The sequence below is a fragment of the Phyllobates terribilis genome, unplaced genomic scaffold (assembly GCF_046119375.1).
Source record: "Phyllobates terribilis strain yellow unplaced genomic scaffold, ASM4611937v1 Scaffold_2615__1_contigs__length_118915, whole genome shotgun sequence".
NCBI classification, from domain to species: Eukaryota; Metazoa; Chordata; class Amphibia; order Anura; family Dendrobatidae; genus Phyllobates; species Phyllobates terribilis.
The window spans coordinates 111,635-118,177 of record NW_027365372.1 but is presented as its reverse complement, the minus strand read 5'-3'; the positions used below and the strand labels follow the sequence as shown (position 1 = coordinate 118,177).

Here is a 6,543-nt window from a genome sequence, read left to right as displayed (position 1 = left end):
CCCACCCCCCGCCTTAATTGGTTCTCCTCCCTTCCAACGGTGTTGAGGCGGGTGGGAACAGCAGGGGGTGAAGGTGCTGTGTTTAAAGAGGTGGAGTTATGCAGATCTAAAACGCGTGGATTGCAGCAGCAGCAAGCCGAAAAGTGCAGGCATGTAAGGGATCTAGAGGTTGACAACATGTCTTCTTAACGGGAGTCCAGGAGCTCATCTCCACAAATGGACTTTTCAGGATCCTTGGGTGGCTCCGTAGTTTTGAAACCAATTCTGGTTATCGCTTCTCGGCCTTTTGGCTAAGATCAAGTGTAGTATCTGTTCTTATCAGTTTAATATCTGATACGTCCCCTATCTGGGGACCATATATTAAATGGATTTTTAGAACAGGGAGATGGAAAAAGAGCTTGCTCTGTCCACTCCACGCATTGACCTGGTATTGCAGTATCTCCAGGACCGGTGCACCCCTTCTTTAATGCAGTTTCTAAAATCAGAAAGAATTGAATTCAATGTTTTTTGTTCATTTTGCTTGTTTGTCGGATTTTGGGATGGACTCTTTGGCTTTGCTTTTCTTCTCCTCATTGGATTTTTCATGTTCAAAGTTGCAGAAGCCAGATTACAAGCTCATTTTGGTTCATCTTCAGCAACTGTGCATTGCATTGCCATGTAATGTGATGCAATGCTATCTTTCTAGCTCTCCCTTTTTACTTCCTTTTGGATAAACAGACATATTAGGCAAGCATTTTGGAGCTTTCACCTAAATAACTACAGGTGGTGAGATAAGCTGCACAATATAATTGACCTTTCAGTATATTGTTGCACACACCATCTATTTAGCAAATGCCCTTGTTATCAACAGCAGCCTTTTAAACTCACCTGAGCTAACAGGTATGTGCGCTGGTTACTCTGCTGCGCTTAAAATTTCTTTTTTGGTTTGCTACAATGCCTTTTCTGAAACGTTGTCTCCTTCTGCTGGAACACTGACTTCTTTCATTTAATGCCTGCAGACTATAAAAGAGAACCCAACCCAAAAAGTTTGGTTGATTAGTCTGTGGCATTCTGTTAAACTGTTGCTTATGGCGGTCTCTGTGAGCTTCTCAGCGACATTCAGCCAGCCAGGTATCCTGCCTGCAGTAGATGGAATGTGGCAATGGAACGCTGGCTGCGCGTGTCATAATAGGCTCTGAGCCTTTATATACCTGTGCACAGCAGCAGCCACCTTCAGTCTGCTGCTGGACAGCCAGCAGCAGCAGCAGCAGGAGAGGTATGTAATCAGGAGCCCTCCTGCTAAGGGTAGACAGCTGCTCGTTCCACCCCACCCCCCGCCTTAATTGGTTCTCCTCCCTTCCAACGGTGTTGAGGCGGGTGGGAACAGCAGGGGGTGAAGGTGCTGTGTTTAAAGAGGTGGAGTTATGCAGATCTAAAACGCGTGGATTGCAGCAGCAGCAAGCCGAAAAGTGCAGGCATGTAAGGGATCTAGAGGTTGACAACATGTCTTCTTAACGGGAGTCCAGGAGCTCATCTCCACAAATGGACTTTTCAGGATCCTTGGGTGGCTCCGTAGTTTGAAACCAATTCTGGTTATCGCTTCTCGGCCTTTTGGCTAAGATCAAGTGTAGTATCTGTTCTTATCAGTTTAATATCTGATACGTCCCCTATCTGGGGACCATATATTAAATGGATTTTTAGAACAGGGAGATGGAAAAAGAGCTTGCTCTGTCCACTCCACGCATTGACCTGGTATTGCAGTATCTCCAGGACCGGTGCACCCCTTCTTTAATGCAGTTTCTAAAATCAGAAAGAATTGAATTCAATGTTTTTTGTTCATTTTGCTTGTTTGTCGGATTTTGGGATGGACTCTTTGGCTTTGCTTTTCTTCTCCTCATTGGATTTTCATGTTCAAAGTTGCAGAAGCCAGATTACAAGCTCATTTTGGTTCATCTTCAGCAACTGTGCATTGCATTGCCATGTAATGTGATGCAATGCTATCTTTCTAGCTCTCCCTTTTTACTTCCTTTTGGATAAACAGACATATTAGGCAAGCATTTTGGAGCTTTCACCTAAATAACTACAGGTGGTGAGATAAGCTGCACAATATAATTGACCTTTCAGTATATTGTTGCACACACACCATCTATTTAGCAAATGCCCTTGTTATCAACAGCAGCCTTTTAAACTCACCTGAGCTAACAGGTATGTGCGCTGGTTACTCTGCTGCGCTTAAAATTTCTTTTTTGGTTTGCTACAATGCCTTTTCTGAAACGTTGTCTCCTTCTGCTGGAACACTGACTTCTTTCATTTAATGCCTGCAGACTATAAAAGAGAACCCAACCCAAAAAGTTTGGTTGATTAGTCTGTGGCATTCTGTTAAACTGTTGCTTATGGCGGTCTCTGTGAGCTTCTCAGCGACATTCAGCCAGCCAGGTATCCTGCCTGCAGTAGATGGAATGTGGCAATGGAACGCTGGCTGCGCGTGTCATAATAGGCTCTGAGCCTTTATATACCTGTGCACAGCAGCAGCCACCTTCAGTCTGCTGCTGGACAGCCAGCAGCAGCAGCAGCAGGAGAGGTATGTAATCAGGAGCCCTCCTGCTAAGGGTAGACAGCTGCTCGTTCCACCCCACCCCGCCTTAATTGGTTCTCCTCCCTTCCAACGGTGTTGAGGCGGGTGGGAACAGCAGGGGGTGAAGGTGCTGTGTTTAAAGAGGTGGAGTTATGCAGATCTAAAACGCGTGGATTGCAGCAGCAGCAAGCCGAAAAGTGCAGGCATGTAAGGGATCTAGAGGTTGACAACATGTCTTCTTAACGGGAGTCCAGGAGCTCATCTCCACAAATGGACTTTTCAGGATCCTTGGGTGGCTCCGTAGTTTGAAACCAATTCTGGTTATCGCTTCTCGGCCTTTTGGCTAAGATCAAGTGTAGTATCTGTTCTTATCAGTTTAATATCTGATACGTCCCCTATCTGGGGACCATATATTAAATGGATTTTTAGAACAGGGAGATGGAAAAAGAGCTTGCTCTGTCCACTCCACGCATTGACCTGGTATTGCAGTATCTCCAGGACCGGTGCACCCCTTCTTTAATGCAGTTTCTAAAATCAGAAAGAATTGAATTCAATGTTTTTTGTTCATTTTGCTTGTTTGTCGGATTTTGGGATGGACTCTTTGGCTTTGCTTTTCTTCTCCTCATTGGATTTTTCATGTTCAAAGTTGCAGAAGCCAGATTACAAGCTCATTTTGGTTCATCTTCAGCAACTGTGCATTGCATTGCCATGTAATGTGATGCAATGCTATCTTTCTAGCTCTCCCTTTTTACTTCCTTTTGGATAAACAGACATATTAGGCAAGCATTTTGGAGCTTTCACCTAAATAACTACAGGTGGTGAGATAAGCTGCACAATATAATTGACCTTTCAGTATATTGTTGCACACACACCATCTATTTAGCAAATGCCCTTGTTATCAACAGCAGCCTTTTAAACTCACCTGAGCTAACAGGTATGTGCGCTGGTTACTCTGCTGCGCTTAAAATTTCTTTTTTGGTTTGCTACAATGCCTTTTCTGAAACGTTGTCTCCTTCTGCTGGAACACTGACTTCTTTCATTTAATGCCTGCAGACTATAAAAGAGAACCCAACCCAAAAAGTTTGGTTGATTAGTCTGTGGCATTCTGTTAAACTGTTGCTTATGGCGGTCTCTGTGAGCTTCTCAGCGACATTCAGCCAGCCAGGTATCCTGCCTGCAGTAGATGGAATGTGGCAATGGAACGCTGGCTGCGCGTGTCATAATAGGCTCTGAGCCTTTATATACCTGTGCACAGCAGCAGCCACCTTCAGTCTGCTGCTGGACAGCCAGCAGCAGCAGCAGCAGGAGAGGTATGTAATCAGGAGCCCTCCTGCTAAGGGTAGACAGCTGCTCGTTCCACCCCACCCCCCGCCTTAATTGGTTCTCCTCCCTTCCAAAGGTGTTGAGGCGGGTGGGAACAGCAGGGGGTGAAGGTGCTGTGTTTAAAGAGGTGGAGTTATGCAGATCTAAAACGCGTGGATTGCAGCAGCAGCAAGCCGAAAAGTGCAGGCATGTAAGGGATCTAGAGGTTGACAACATGTCTTCTTAACGGGAGTCCAGGAGCTCATCTCCACAAATGGACTTTTCAGGATCCTTGGGTGGCTCCGTAGTTTGAAACCAATTCTGGTTATCGCTTCTCGGCCTTTTGGCTAAGATCAAGTGTAGTATCTGTTCTTATCAGTTTAATATCTGATACGTCCCCTATCTGGGGACCATATATTAAATGGATTTTTAGAACAGGGAGATGGAAAAAGAGCTTGCTCTGTCCACTCCACGCATTGACCTGGTATTGCAGTATCTCCAGGACCGGTGCACCCCTTCTTTAATGCAGTTTCTAAAATCAGAAAGAATTGAATTCAATGTTTTTTGTTCATTTTGCTTGTTTGTCGGATTTTGGGATGGACTCTTTGGCTTTGCTTTTCTTCTCCTCATTGGATTTTTCATGTTCAAAGTTGCAGAAGCCAGATTACAAGCTCATTTTGGTTCATCTTCAGCAACTGTGCATTGCATTGCCATGTAATGTGATGCAATGCTATCTTTCTAGCTCTCCCTTTTTACTTCCTTTTGGATAAACAGACATATTAGGCAAGCATTTTGGAGCTTTCACCTAAATAACTACAGGTGGTGAGATAAGCTGCACAATATAATTGACCTTTCAGTATATTGTTGCACACACACCATCTATTTAGCAAATGCCCTTGTTATCAACAGCAGCCTTTTAAACTCACCTGAGCTAACAGGTATGTGCGCTGGTTACTCTGCTGCGCTTAAAATTTCTTTTTTGGTTTGCTACAATGCCTTTTCTGAAACGTTGTCTCCTTCTGCTGGAACACTGACTTCTTTCATTTAATGCCTGCAGACTATAAAAGAGAACCCAACCCAAAAAGTTTGGTTGATTAGTCTGTGGCATTCTGTTAAACTGTTGCTTATGGCGGTCTCTGTGAGCTTCTCAGCGACATTCAGCCAGCCAGGTATCCTGCCTGCAGTAGATGGAATGTGGCAATGGAACGCTGGCTGCGCGTGTCATAATAGGCTCTGAGCCTTTATATACCTGTGCACAGCAGCAGCCACCTTCAGTCTGCTGCTGGACAGCCAGCAGCAGCAGCAGCAGGAGAGGTATGTAATCAGGAGCCCTCCTGCTAAGGGTAGACAGCTGCTCGTTCCACCCCACCCCCCGCCTTAATTGGTTCTCCTCCCTTCCAACGGTGTTGAGGCGGGTGGGAACAGCAGGGGGTGAAGGTGCTGTGTTTAAAGAGGTGGAGTTATGCAGATCTAAAACGCGTGGATTGCAGCAGCAGCAAGCCGAAAAGTGCAGGCATGTAAGGGATCTAGAGGTTGACAACATGTCTTCTTAACGGGAGTCCAGGAGCTCATCTCCACAAATGGACTTTTCAGGATCCTTGGGTGGCTCCGTAGTTTGAAACCAATTCTGGTTATCGCTTCTCGGCCTTTTGGCTAAGATCAAGTGTAGTATCTGTTCTTATCAGTTTAATATCTGATACGTCCCCTATCTGGGGACCATATATTAAATGGATTTTTAGAACAGGGAGATGGAAAAAGAGCTTGCTCTGTCCACTCCACGCATTGACCTGGTATTGCAGTATCTCCAGGACCGGTGCACCCCTTCTTTAATGCAGTTTCTAAAATCAGAAAGAATTGAATTCAATGTTTTTTGTTCATTTTGCTTGTTTGTCGGATTTTGGGATGGACTCTTTGGCTTTGCTTTTCTTCTCCTCATTGGATTTTTCATGTTCAAAGTTGCAGAAGCCAGATTACAAGCTCATTTTGGTTCATCTTCAGCAACTGTGCATTGCATTGCCATGTAATGTGATGCAATGCTATCTTTCTAGCTCTCCCTTTTTACTTCCTTTTGGATAAACAGACATATTAGGCAAGCATTTTGGAGCTTTCACCTAAATAACTACAGGTGGTGAGATAAGCTGCACAATATAATTGACCTTTCAGTATATTGTTGCACACACACCATCTATTTAGCAAATGCCCTTGTTATCAACAGCAGCCTTTTAAACTCACCTGAGCTAACAGGTATGTGCGCTGGTTACTCTGCTGCGCTTAAAATTTCTTTTTTGGTTTGCTACAATGCCTTTTCTGAAACGTTGTCTCCTTCTGCTGGAACACTGACTTCTTTCATTTAATGCCTGCAGACTATAAAAGAGAACCCAACCCAAAAAGTTTGGTTGATTAGTCTGTGGCATTCTGTTAAACTGTTGCTTATGGCGGTCTCTGTGAGCTTCTCAGCGACATTCAGCCAGCCAGGTATCCTGCCTGCAGTAGATGGAATGTGGCAATGGAACGCTGGCTGCGCGTGTCATAATAGGCTCTGAGCCTTTATATACCTGTGCACAGCAGCAGCCACCTTCAGTCTGCTGCTGGACAGCCAGCAGCAGCAGCAGCAGGAGAGGTATGTAATCAGGAGCCCTCCTGCTAAGGGTAGACAGCTGCTCGTTCCACCCCACCCCCCGCCTTAA

The 6,543-nt window shown here is 45.0% G+C and overlaps 5 non-coding genes across 5 annotated transcripts; all 5 read left to right on the top strand.

The window, feature by feature from the left end:
• Positions 1-270: 270 nt before the first annotated feature.
• LOC141246734 (U2 spliceosomal RNA) lies at positions 271-461 on the top strand. Its single transcript, XR_012310299.1, has one exon. It is a non-coding gene; the product is annotated as a U2 spliceosomal RNA (small nuclear RNA).
• Positions 462-1,574: 1,113 nt separating this feature from the next.
• LOC141246733 (U2 spliceosomal RNA) lies at positions 1,575-1,765 on the top strand. Its single transcript, XR_012310298.1, has one exon. It is a non-coding gene; the product is annotated as a U2 spliceosomal RNA (small nuclear RNA).
• Positions 1,766-2,877: 1,112 nt separating this feature from the next.
• Positions 2,878-3,068, top strand: LOC141246732 (U2 spliceosomal RNA). Its single transcript, XR_012310297.1, has one exon. It is a non-coding gene; the product is annotated as a U2 spliceosomal RNA (small nuclear RNA).
• A 1,115-nt stretch (positions 3,069-4,183) lies between these two features.
• LOC141246731 (U2 spliceosomal RNA) lies at positions 4,184-4,374 on the top strand. Its single transcript, XR_012310296.1, has one exon. It is a non-coding gene; the product is annotated as a U2 spliceosomal RNA (small nuclear RNA).
• A 1,115-nt stretch (positions 4,375-5,489) lies between these two features.
• On the top strand, positions 5,490-5,680 carry LOC141246730 (U2 spliceosomal RNA). The gene has a single exon (XR_012310295.1). It is a non-coding gene; the product is annotated as a U2 spliceosomal RNA (small nuclear RNA).
• Positions 5,681-6,543: the final 863 nt, after the last annotated feature.